This window comes from Neovison vison, chromosome 2 (genome assembly GCF_020171115.1).
Source record: "Neovison vison isolate M4711 chromosome 2, ASM_NN_V1, whole genome shotgun sequence".
NCBI classification, from domain to species: Eukaryota; Metazoa; Chordata; class Mammalia; order Carnivora; family Mustelidae; genus Neogale; species Neogale vison.
The window spans coordinates 11,822,548-11,832,512 of NC_058092.1; the positions used below are offsets into that span (position 1 = coordinate 11,822,548).

General features: G+C 45.0%; 1 protein-coding gene across 1 annotated transcript in view; it reads right to left on the reverse strand.

The window, feature by feature from the left end:
• FBXO42 (F-box protein 42) overlaps window positions 1-906 on the reverse strand; it is a 101,368-nt gene extending 100,462 nt beyond the window's left edge. The window contains exon 1 of the mRNA XM_044237253.1: window positions 727-906. The gene's annotated coding sequence lies outside the window, so the exon portion shown is untranslated. The remainder of the gene's footprint in view (window positions 1-726) is intronic.
• Between the last annotated feature and the right edge of the window lie 9,059 nt (window positions 907-9,965).

Sequence of the window (9,965 nt, forward strand, 5' to 3'; positions counted from 1 at the left end):
GTTTCAAACGAAGCCTTCAAACGAAGGCTTCATTAGCACCTAAGTTATACTCTGCAGAGACCATCAAGATCTCAGAATCGGGTTTTCCTCCGTTTACAAATTCGTTCCCACCCTCCACCGTTCCCTTTGCACAATTCTCACAGTCACAACGTGGACTGCTGTCTCAATCAAGGAGACCCGCAGTCCACCACTTCGCCGGAGGAACACTCGAAAAGCTAAGCGGCAAGACAGGCTGCTTGTGTTTTATTTTTAAAACCAATTCCAAAATCTCCCCCTCTGCAGCTACAGCTTCACCACCGATGCCGGCCCCTCGCCGCAGCCCCAATTTTGGAAGGCGCTGGACTCCGGCTCCTCAACGCAAGGCGGTAAAGATCCGGGGGCCGGGTGAAAGATTAGCTGACACCCTGACAGCCGTCCCTGCCCTGGTCATAACACCCTTTCGTAGACGCGGTGAGGGGATGTGAACCGCCCTGCTTGAGGAGAGGGGCCGGGTTCACTCCCATTCCAAAGGCGAGGTGGAAAGGGGCACTCCTCCTCCTCCCTGCCTAACCCAGCGAGGCCGAGGATGACGACAGCAAGGCCCCCAGGCCAGCCGGCACCGACCCCCGCGCAGGATGCGCGGCCTGCGCCGGGCTGGGGACGCCCCCTGCCCCCTGCGGGCCTGGGGCATAAAGGGCAGAAGGCGCCGGCTCCCCGCCGCGGCCCCAGGAGAGGGAGAAGCCTCACCTGGTCCAGCCCGCGCCACGCTCTCGGGTTCGCTCCGCTGGCGACGGCGATGAGAGAGCCGGGGACAGAGCCAGAGCAGAGGTGCTCCGCCTCAAACGGCGCTTGCCGAACTGGGGCTCCTCACAGCTGGCGGGACCCCGAGCCGCCCGGAGCCGCCATCTTCCTCCACTCAAACGCCGCGGCCGCTGCTACTGCTCTGGCCGGGAGAAGACAGCGCCGAGTGCGCATGCGCCGGGGACTGGCGCGGAGGACGCGCTCGCACATACGTCAACGGGGCGTGCCCGAGCGAGGCGGCTTAGGGATGGCGCCATGTTGGGAAGGGACGTGGTCCCTGGCGGAGGTTCTCCGTAGGCTGGAACGCCGCCCCGCCGGGGCAGTGAAGCAGGCTGGAGTGGGGGAACGTCGAGCTTCTGCGCCCGCCTTCCTTGAATCCCTAGAACCGACCCCAGAGCCGCACCCATCTCCCCTGCTGCTCTTAGGCCGAGGGGCAACTGGGCAATTTCCCCAATGGCTTGAGACTGTATAGACCTAGGGCCAGGAATTAAACTCCAACTCATTTGGATCCACGGGGGCTGATGGGCACGAGGGAGGGCTGTGGTGAATGGACGTGCTCTTGGACGTCAACCGAAGAAGGGAAACTGAGTGCCTTGATTGTGCAATGGAAGCCTCCCTTAATGGAGGCACCCACAGTGTGACTTGTTACTAGCTCCTTTTATCAGATGAGGAAAACTGAGACGCAGAGTAGTATCAGTATGATTTCCCAAGACCACACACCTGAGGAGCAAGGTCGGGCTGAGGGAAACAGGGCAGAATGTGGATTTAGACATATATGATTCCCAAGCTCCAGTATTTTACGGTATCACTATCACCAGGCGGTGAGGTCCAACAAAATACCTCTTCCAAGGGGGCACCCTGGTGTGTAGGTGAGAATCTCCACAGTCTCATGCATTTGGTAAATGGTCTAAGGAAATGCCAGAGATACAGAGCCCAAGGGCTTCAGTCCTAACCATTTGCGCCTGAAACAAGCGATTCTCAGCTGCCAGCCCACCGTTTAGGAATAAAGTGGACCTTCTGGGGTATCTCTTGGGACATAGGTCTGGGTCAGAACCCAAGTCCCCTTGGGTTGGGAGGACAAGGTACTCTTGAGGAGACGTGGGTCAGCCTCGCTCCAGAAAGTACTGGATAATTCAGTGGTCCTCAAACTTGGATAATTCAGAGACCCCAGGGGAAATACTTGTGAAATCCCAGCATGAGAAACTGATTTAAGAAACTCAAAGTTTTTCAGTTAGGAAATATCATCATCAAGGAGAAACTTGGCAACTGTAACTGGTAAAAGAAATATTAAAAGCCTGTTATTAAAAACCCCAAGCATAAAAATGGCCATAGAGCTTGTGACCAATCCCACCACTCACCAAAATACTCTATAGAGCTCAATGCTAGAAACACTGGACCAGCTATTAATTGCTTCCTTCTGTCAAATAAATAAATAAAATCTTTAAAAAAAAAATGCAGGTTCCAGGGCCCACCTTAGCTCCCTCACCCACCCACCCATCCCACCCCCGACCCACCTCAGACTTTTTCTTAAAGTTCCTAGGACTTCTGATGCTCAGGTTGGTTTGGAATTGCTTTTTAGAACAAGTTCAAATATAGAACCATTCCCCCACTCTCCTCCCAAATCTAAGTGAAAGACGGCAGATACTGCTGTTTTGTTCACTGCTATATCATCTAACTTAGAGACTGGCACACAGTAGAGACTTACTAAGTATGTGTTGAATTCAATGTTTTGAATTCACTGGAGCACATTGGGAATCTGACAACTAAGAGGGCATATAGTCAACAAATATTTAGTGAGTACCTGTATGTGCCAAACCATGTAATATGTATAGAACATATTTTTTTTAAGATTTTATTTATTTATTTGACAGACAGAGATCACAAGTAGGCAGAGAAGCAGGCAGAGAGAGAGGAGGAAGTAGGCAACACGCTGAGCAGAGAGCCCAATGCAGGACTTGATCCCAGGACCCTGGGATCATGACCTGAGTCGAAGGCAGAGGCTTTAACCCACGGAGCCACCCAGGCACCCCGAACATATTTTTAAATAAAATTAACAAAGCCCGTGTCCTTGTAGAGGTTTCCTAGAGTTACTGGGAAAGACAGACAATAAACAAGTAAATAAGCCACTATAAAATTATTAATTGTGATTAGCATGAAAGATTTAATGTTAAAGCAAAATCTTTTTTTTAAGATTTTATTTATTTATTTGACAGAGAGATCACAAGTAGGCAGAGAGGCAAGCAGAGAGAGTGGGGGGGGCAGGCTCCCTGCTGAGCAGACAGCCCAATGCCAGGATCCCTAAGACTATGACCTGACCTGAAGGCAGAGACCCAACCCACTGAGCCACCCAGGTGCCCCTTAAAGCAAAATCTTTAATAATAATCATAGCTGAAGTTTATTGTGTACTCTTATGTGTCAAACTGCTAAGTACTTGCCATTATTGTGCTTATTTTGCAGATGATGAAACTGAGGAGGGGTGCCTGGCTGGCTCATTTGGTGGAGCATGTGACTCTTGATCTCCTGGTTGTGAGTTTGAGCCTCACATTGGTGTAGAGATAACTTAAAAATAAAATCTTTAAAAAATTAATTAATTAATTAATAAAGACAAAAGAAACTGAGGCACATGGGGATTAACTAGCTCAACTCAGGATCACAGGCAAAGGTTTGAACCCAGGTGGTTTTGCTTTTGTTCATTATTTTTTCCAATTTTTTATTGTGGTAAAATACCCATAAAAAATAAACAACATTTACTATTTTACCCTTTTGAAGTGCCGCATTCATTGCTAATAAGTACATTCATACTGTTGTGCAACCATCACTACCATCCCTCTCCAGAACTTTTTTTTGACATACATTATATTGGTTTCAGGCATATGATACAATGATTCAACATTTATATACATTTCAAAGTGATCACTGCAGATGTAGCTAACAAGTGTTACCACACAAAGTTGTTACATATTATTAACTATAGTCCCCATGTTGTACATTGTATCACTGTGTCTTATTTATTTTATAACTGGAAATTTGTACTTTTCCTCTCCTTCTCTTTTTTTTTTTTTTTAAAGATTTTATTTATTTATTTGACAGGCAGAGATTACAAGTAGGCAGAGAGGCAGGCAGAGAGAGAGGAGAGAGCCCGATGCGGGGCTCGATCCCAGGACTCTGGGATCATGACCTGAGCCGAAGGCAGAGGCTTTAACCCACTGAGCCACCCAGGTGCCCCTCTCTCCTTCTCTTTTTTCACCCATTCTCCCACCTTTTCCCTCTGGCAACCACCACATTGTTCTCTGTATTTATCAGTCTGTATTCATTCTATTTTGTTTGTTTATTTGTTTTGGGTTTTTTAATTGTTTTAAGTTTATTTATTTATTGTTTTAAGTCATCTCTTACCCAATGTGGGGCTTGAACTCACAACCCTGAGATCAAGAGTTGCATGCTCTACTGACTGAGCCAGCCAGGTGCCCCTCTTTTGTTTTTCAGATGCCATATATAAGTTAAATCATACAGTATTTGCTTTTCTTTGCCTTATTTCATTTAGCATAATACCCTGTAGGTCTATCATGTTGTCACAGATGGCAAGATTTAATTCTTTTTTATGGCTGAGTGATATTCCATTGTATAAATATATCACATCTTCTTCTTCTTTTTTAAGATTTTATTTATTTGTCAGAAAGAGAGAGAAAGCACACAAGCAGGCAGAGAGGCAGGCAGAGGTGGAGAGAGAGGCAGGCTCCCCGCCGAGCAAGGAGCCTGATGGGGGACTCAATCCCAGGATCCCAGGATCATGACCTGAGCCGAAGGCAGTGGCTTAACCCACTGAGCCACCCAGGCGTCCCTATATCACATCTTCTTTATCCATTCATCTATCAATGGACACTTAGATTGTTTCCATAGCTTAGCTATTGTAAATAATGAGGCAATCAATATAGAGATGCATATATCTTTTTGAATTAGTGTTTCTTTGGTTTCTTTGGATAAGTATTTCTGTGGATAAATACCCAGAAATAGAATTGCTTGATGTTATGGTAGTTTTATTTTTGATTTTCTGAGGAATGTCCATACTGTTTTCCACAGTGGCTGCACCAATTTTTTTGGAAATATTTTATTTATTTATTTGACAGACAGAGATCACAAATAGGCAGAGAGGCAGGCAGAGAGAGAGAGGGAAACAGGCTCTCTGCTGAGCAGAGAGCCCAATGTGGGGCTTGATCCCAGGACCCCGAGATCATGACCTGAGCTGAAAGCAGAGGCTTTAACCCACTGAACCACCCAAGCGCCCCAGCCTGCACCAATTTATATCCCCACTAATGGTGCACAAGTGTTCCTTTTTCTCCACCTCCTTGGCAACACTTGTTTTTCTTGTGCTTTTGATAATAGCCATTTTCACATGTGTGAGGTGATATCTCTTTGTGGATTTTGTTTTGTTTTTTTAAAGATTTTATTTTTTTGACAGACAGAGATCACAAGTAGGCAGAGAGAGACAGAGAAGGAAGCAGGCTCCCTGCCAAGCAGAGAGCACGATATGGGGCTTGATCCCAAGACCCTGGGATCATGACCTGAGCCAAAGGCAGAGGCTTTAGCCCACTGAGCCACCCAGGCACCCCTCTCTTTGAGGTTTTGATTTTCATTTCCCTGCTGATGAGTGATGGTGAGCACCAAAACCTAGGCTATTCAACTCTATGCAACGTTCTTTCTGATAAAGAGGAGATAAAATTGACATCAGTTTATATATGATCTGAAATATCATCAGGAAAACTGGATGTTACCTCTAGGTCATAGAGATTTCAGGGCAGGGAAGGTATGTGTTGAAAATAGTATTTTAGAGAGGCACCTCAGTCAGTTAAACATCTGCCTTCAGCTCAGGTCATGATCCTAGGGTCTTGGGATGGGGCCCTGAATTGGGCTCCCTGCTTAGCAGGGAGCATCCCCCTGCCTCTCCCTCTGCCTGCCACTCCTCCTGCTTGTATTCTTTCTCTCTGTCAAATAAATAAAATCTTAGAAAGAAAAAGAAAATGTTATTTTAGAATAATCTTTCTGCAGTGTGAAGGCTGATTGGGATATGATTGGACACAACAGGACAAGAGATGAGGCAGGGATGAAAGGGGCAGCCATTGCCTCTCTATAAGTAAAAGAAAAGTTAGTTTTCCTCCAGTCTATTCCAATAATCAATTAGTGAAGTACATTTCTTATGTATATACTCATGTATATACATGAATAAAGACTTCAGTTACTTATTTGACAGACAGAGATCACAAGTAGGCAGAGAGGCAGGCGGGGGTTGAGGGGAGAAGCAGGCTCCCTGGTGAGCAGAAAGCCCAATGTGGGGCTCCATCCCAGGACCCCGGGATCATGACCTGAGCCAAAGGCAGAGGCTTTAACCCACTGAGCCACCCAGGCGCCCCTAGAATAAGTAAGCTATTAACATAGAACAACATTCAAAAGCTACAAAAGGGCATATAAAGATCAAGTCCATCATACCAGTCCCCCAGCCACCTCTCTCCTCCATCAATGTGATTACCATGACAAGTTCCTTATATCTTTCCAGAGAGGCATACACGATACACACATACACATATAGGGGCGCCTGCCTGGCTCAGTCAGAAAAGCATGCAACTCTTGATCTCTGCATTGTGAGTTTGAGCCCCACATTAGGGGTAGAGGTTGCTTAAATTAAAAAAACAAAAAACAAAAACAAAACAAAAACCCCACGTACATATTTAAATAAATAAACCTACAGATAGGAGCAAACTAAACATGTTGTTCTTTACCTTGCTGCTTTTTAAAAAAAAAAATTATTTAACTATAATTCTCTGAGGTCATTCCGTGTCACCATATTTAGGACCAACGAAATTTTCTTAACAAATTGCATTCTGTTCCTTTGTATGAGTGTACCATATATCTTTTAAACAAATGCTCTAGAGATGGACATTCAACTCTACTGCTTTGTGACTATAAACAAAGTAGCCAAGAATATCTTTGTACTTTTGTTATTTGCATATGGGCAAATGTATCTACAGGGAAATTTCCCAGAAATGCAATTGTTGGGTCAAAAGGCATGAACCCTTTAAATATTGGTAAGTTTTCCCTTTCTTTCTTTTTTTTTTAAGGTCCTGTTTATTCATTTGAGAGTGAAAGACAGAACACAAGTGAGGGAGAAGACAGAGGGAAAGAGAGAGAAGCAGCTGGGAGCTGATGTGGGACTCAATCCCAGGATCTGGAGATCACGACCTGAGTTGAATGCAGACGCTTAATCATCTGAGCCACCCAGGCACCCCTAACATTTATTTCTTGACATAACTGCCTACATAGCTCCAGTTCATGCATTAGATGGAAAGTTTGTTCACTGTGGGCTTTGCTCTTTTGGAGGATGGGAGGGGCAAAGGGAGAGGGAGATAGAAAATCTCAAGCAGGCTCCAGGCTCACCAGGCAGGGCTCACAACCCTGAGACCATGACCCGAGTTGAAATCAAGCGTCAGATGCTTAACTGACTGAGCCACCCAGGCGTGCCTGGGGCTTTGCTCTTAATTCTTTTCACATCTCAATGTTTTACATGGTCTGTAACAGGTGCCTGCAGTTCCGAGTGCAAGTCCCAAACATGAGTGGTATATCGATGTTTTAGGATATCTGTTAATATATGTATGTGCCCTACTTCAACTTTTGGGGCTTTCCCCCAGTGGAAGAAAACCACCACCACTTCCTCAATTTTAGAGTTCATTTGGCCCCATTTCTTCATTTTACAGATGAGGAAGGGACTTGCCCAAAGTCACAAAGGGCCCATATGATTAACTAGGGCTGGTCTCCTGGTGGCCCATCGGTTGGAACAAAGGCTATTTCCTTTGGAGCACCCTCCAATGGTCTCCTAGATCTTTATCTTTCTGTTCTCCTAGAAAACTCAGTCCCAGGAATGCCCAACTAATTGCTTTGTTAAGGCGCGTTGCCAACTATAACAAAATTGTAAGGAACTATCTCCCTCTGCTGGTAAAATGCTACAACAATGAAGCCTTCAAAAGAAAGTGTCCTCAGCCTTGATGAAAAACTAATCACACCCCAAGAGTGAGACTTAGATGAAGCCTGATAGACAATCGCATCCCCCCTACGGTCCCTAAGACTTAGTCAGGGTAATTCATTTAAGGAAATAGGTTCACAGAAGAATGTATTCAAAATAAATATAGCTCCGGAGAATGAACAAGACAAAATCCTTTTTTCTTTGGACAGGCTGTCCACTGTATTAGTTGTATTTTAGAGAATTTGAGCTGCAAATGAAATATCCATGTGGAGATGCCAAGAAGAAGCCTCAGAAACACCCAGGGAGGTCAGGACTGGAAATCAACTCTGGGAATTTTAGTGTTCAGTGGGTGGCTCACAGCATGAGCGTCAAGGCAAAAACGACGGACTGAGGACACATCCTGAGATGATCCATATTTCAGACACAGGAAGTCATGAAACCAGAGAATTAGTAAGCACATCACTTTAACTTCTAAAGACATAACATTTAATACATGATTGCAGTTTACAACAATCATTATTAGGACTGCAATTGCAAAAATTCTCAACAGGAAGCTGTTACTTTAGGAAGATGGCTGGCATGCGAAAAACATTAAAGGAAACACATTTTAGGTTAGATCATTTGATTACAATGGCTAAATGCAACAGTACCAAATGACAGGGCTTTAATACTGGGAGGCCTATACGAACATCAGTGAGAATAAAAACACATGGTGTTTACTTTTCCCTTGTTTTTGTGTTTTGGGAAAGAATGGATGAGTAGAGAGTTTTAAGTCTTCTTAGGGAGGCAAGACACCTGGTAATGATAAGAGTTAACGTTTGGAAGTCTTACTGCTGGCCAAGCATTGTCCCATGCTTTATATAGTAACTAGTTTAATTCTGACGATTTTTAAAAAAATTTTTATACTCTTCAGGGCGCCTGGGTGGCTCAGTGGGTTGAGGCCTCTGCCTTCGGTTCAGGTCATGATCTCAGGGTCCTGGGATCGAGTCCCGCATTGGGCTCTCTGCTCAGCAGGGAGCCTGCTTCCTCCTCTCTCTGCCTACCTCTCTGCTTACTTGTGATCTGTCTCTGTCAAAGAAATAAAAAAAATTTAAAAAATTAAAAAAAATTTTTACACTCTTCAGGGTTTTTTCTTTTTTTAAGATTTTATTTATTTATTTGACAGACAGAGATCACAAGTAAGCAGAGAGTCAGGCAGAAAGAGAGGGGGAAGCAGGCTCCCTGCTGAGCAGAGAGCCTGATGTGGGCTCAATCCTCGGACCCTGGGATCATGACCTGAGCAGAAGGCATAGGTTTTAACCCACTGAGCCACAGGTGCCCATAATTCTGACGATTTATAGTAACTAGTTTAATTCTGACGATCTGCCTTTGAAGCGGCTACTACTTCTATTATCTCTGTTTTTGTACACTCGGGGAAACTGAGGAACAGACACCTTAAGTAACTTCATAAGATCACAGGAGCTTGGGGCGCCTGGGTGGCTCAGCGGGTTAAAGCCTCTGCCTTCGGCTCAGGTCACGATCCCAGAGTTCTGGGATCGAGCCCCGCATCCATCGAGCCCCGCATCGAGCCCCGCATCCATCGAGCCCCGCATCCATCGAGCCCCGCATCCATCGAGCCCCGCATCCATCGAGCCCCGCATTGAGCCCCGCATGGGGCTCTCCGCTCAGCGGGAAGCCTGCTTCCTGCTCTCTCTCTCTCTCTCTCTCTCTCTCTGCCTGCCTCTCCGCCTACTTGTGATTTCTGTCAAATAAATAAAATCTTTTTTAAAAAATCACAGGAGCTTGTTTGAGTTGAAAGTGTCAAAGTTGAACTTTAAAGTTGAAGGTCTCTACCACTGCACTGGAGAAAAATAAAACAAGAATATTGTTTAGGGAGATGCGTAAGGAAATGATTATGTATCTGTCGTTAATGACTCAGGAGAACTTTAGTAGTGCTGGTTGTCCAACTCGGGTGCTGGTATTATCAACGAAGGATGTTCTTACTGAGGATACAAAGGAGGGTTAACAGAAGCTTGTAATACTGCTTTGTGTGAAGGAAAACTGTAAAAATTTCCTCCCATCACACAGAAATAATGTCTTATGCATCAGCAGGTATTTTTCATCATCTGGTGAGGTATAAAACATTTTCAGAACTTTGAAAAAAGCGTAGTCTGCAGTTTATAAAGATTACGACTCA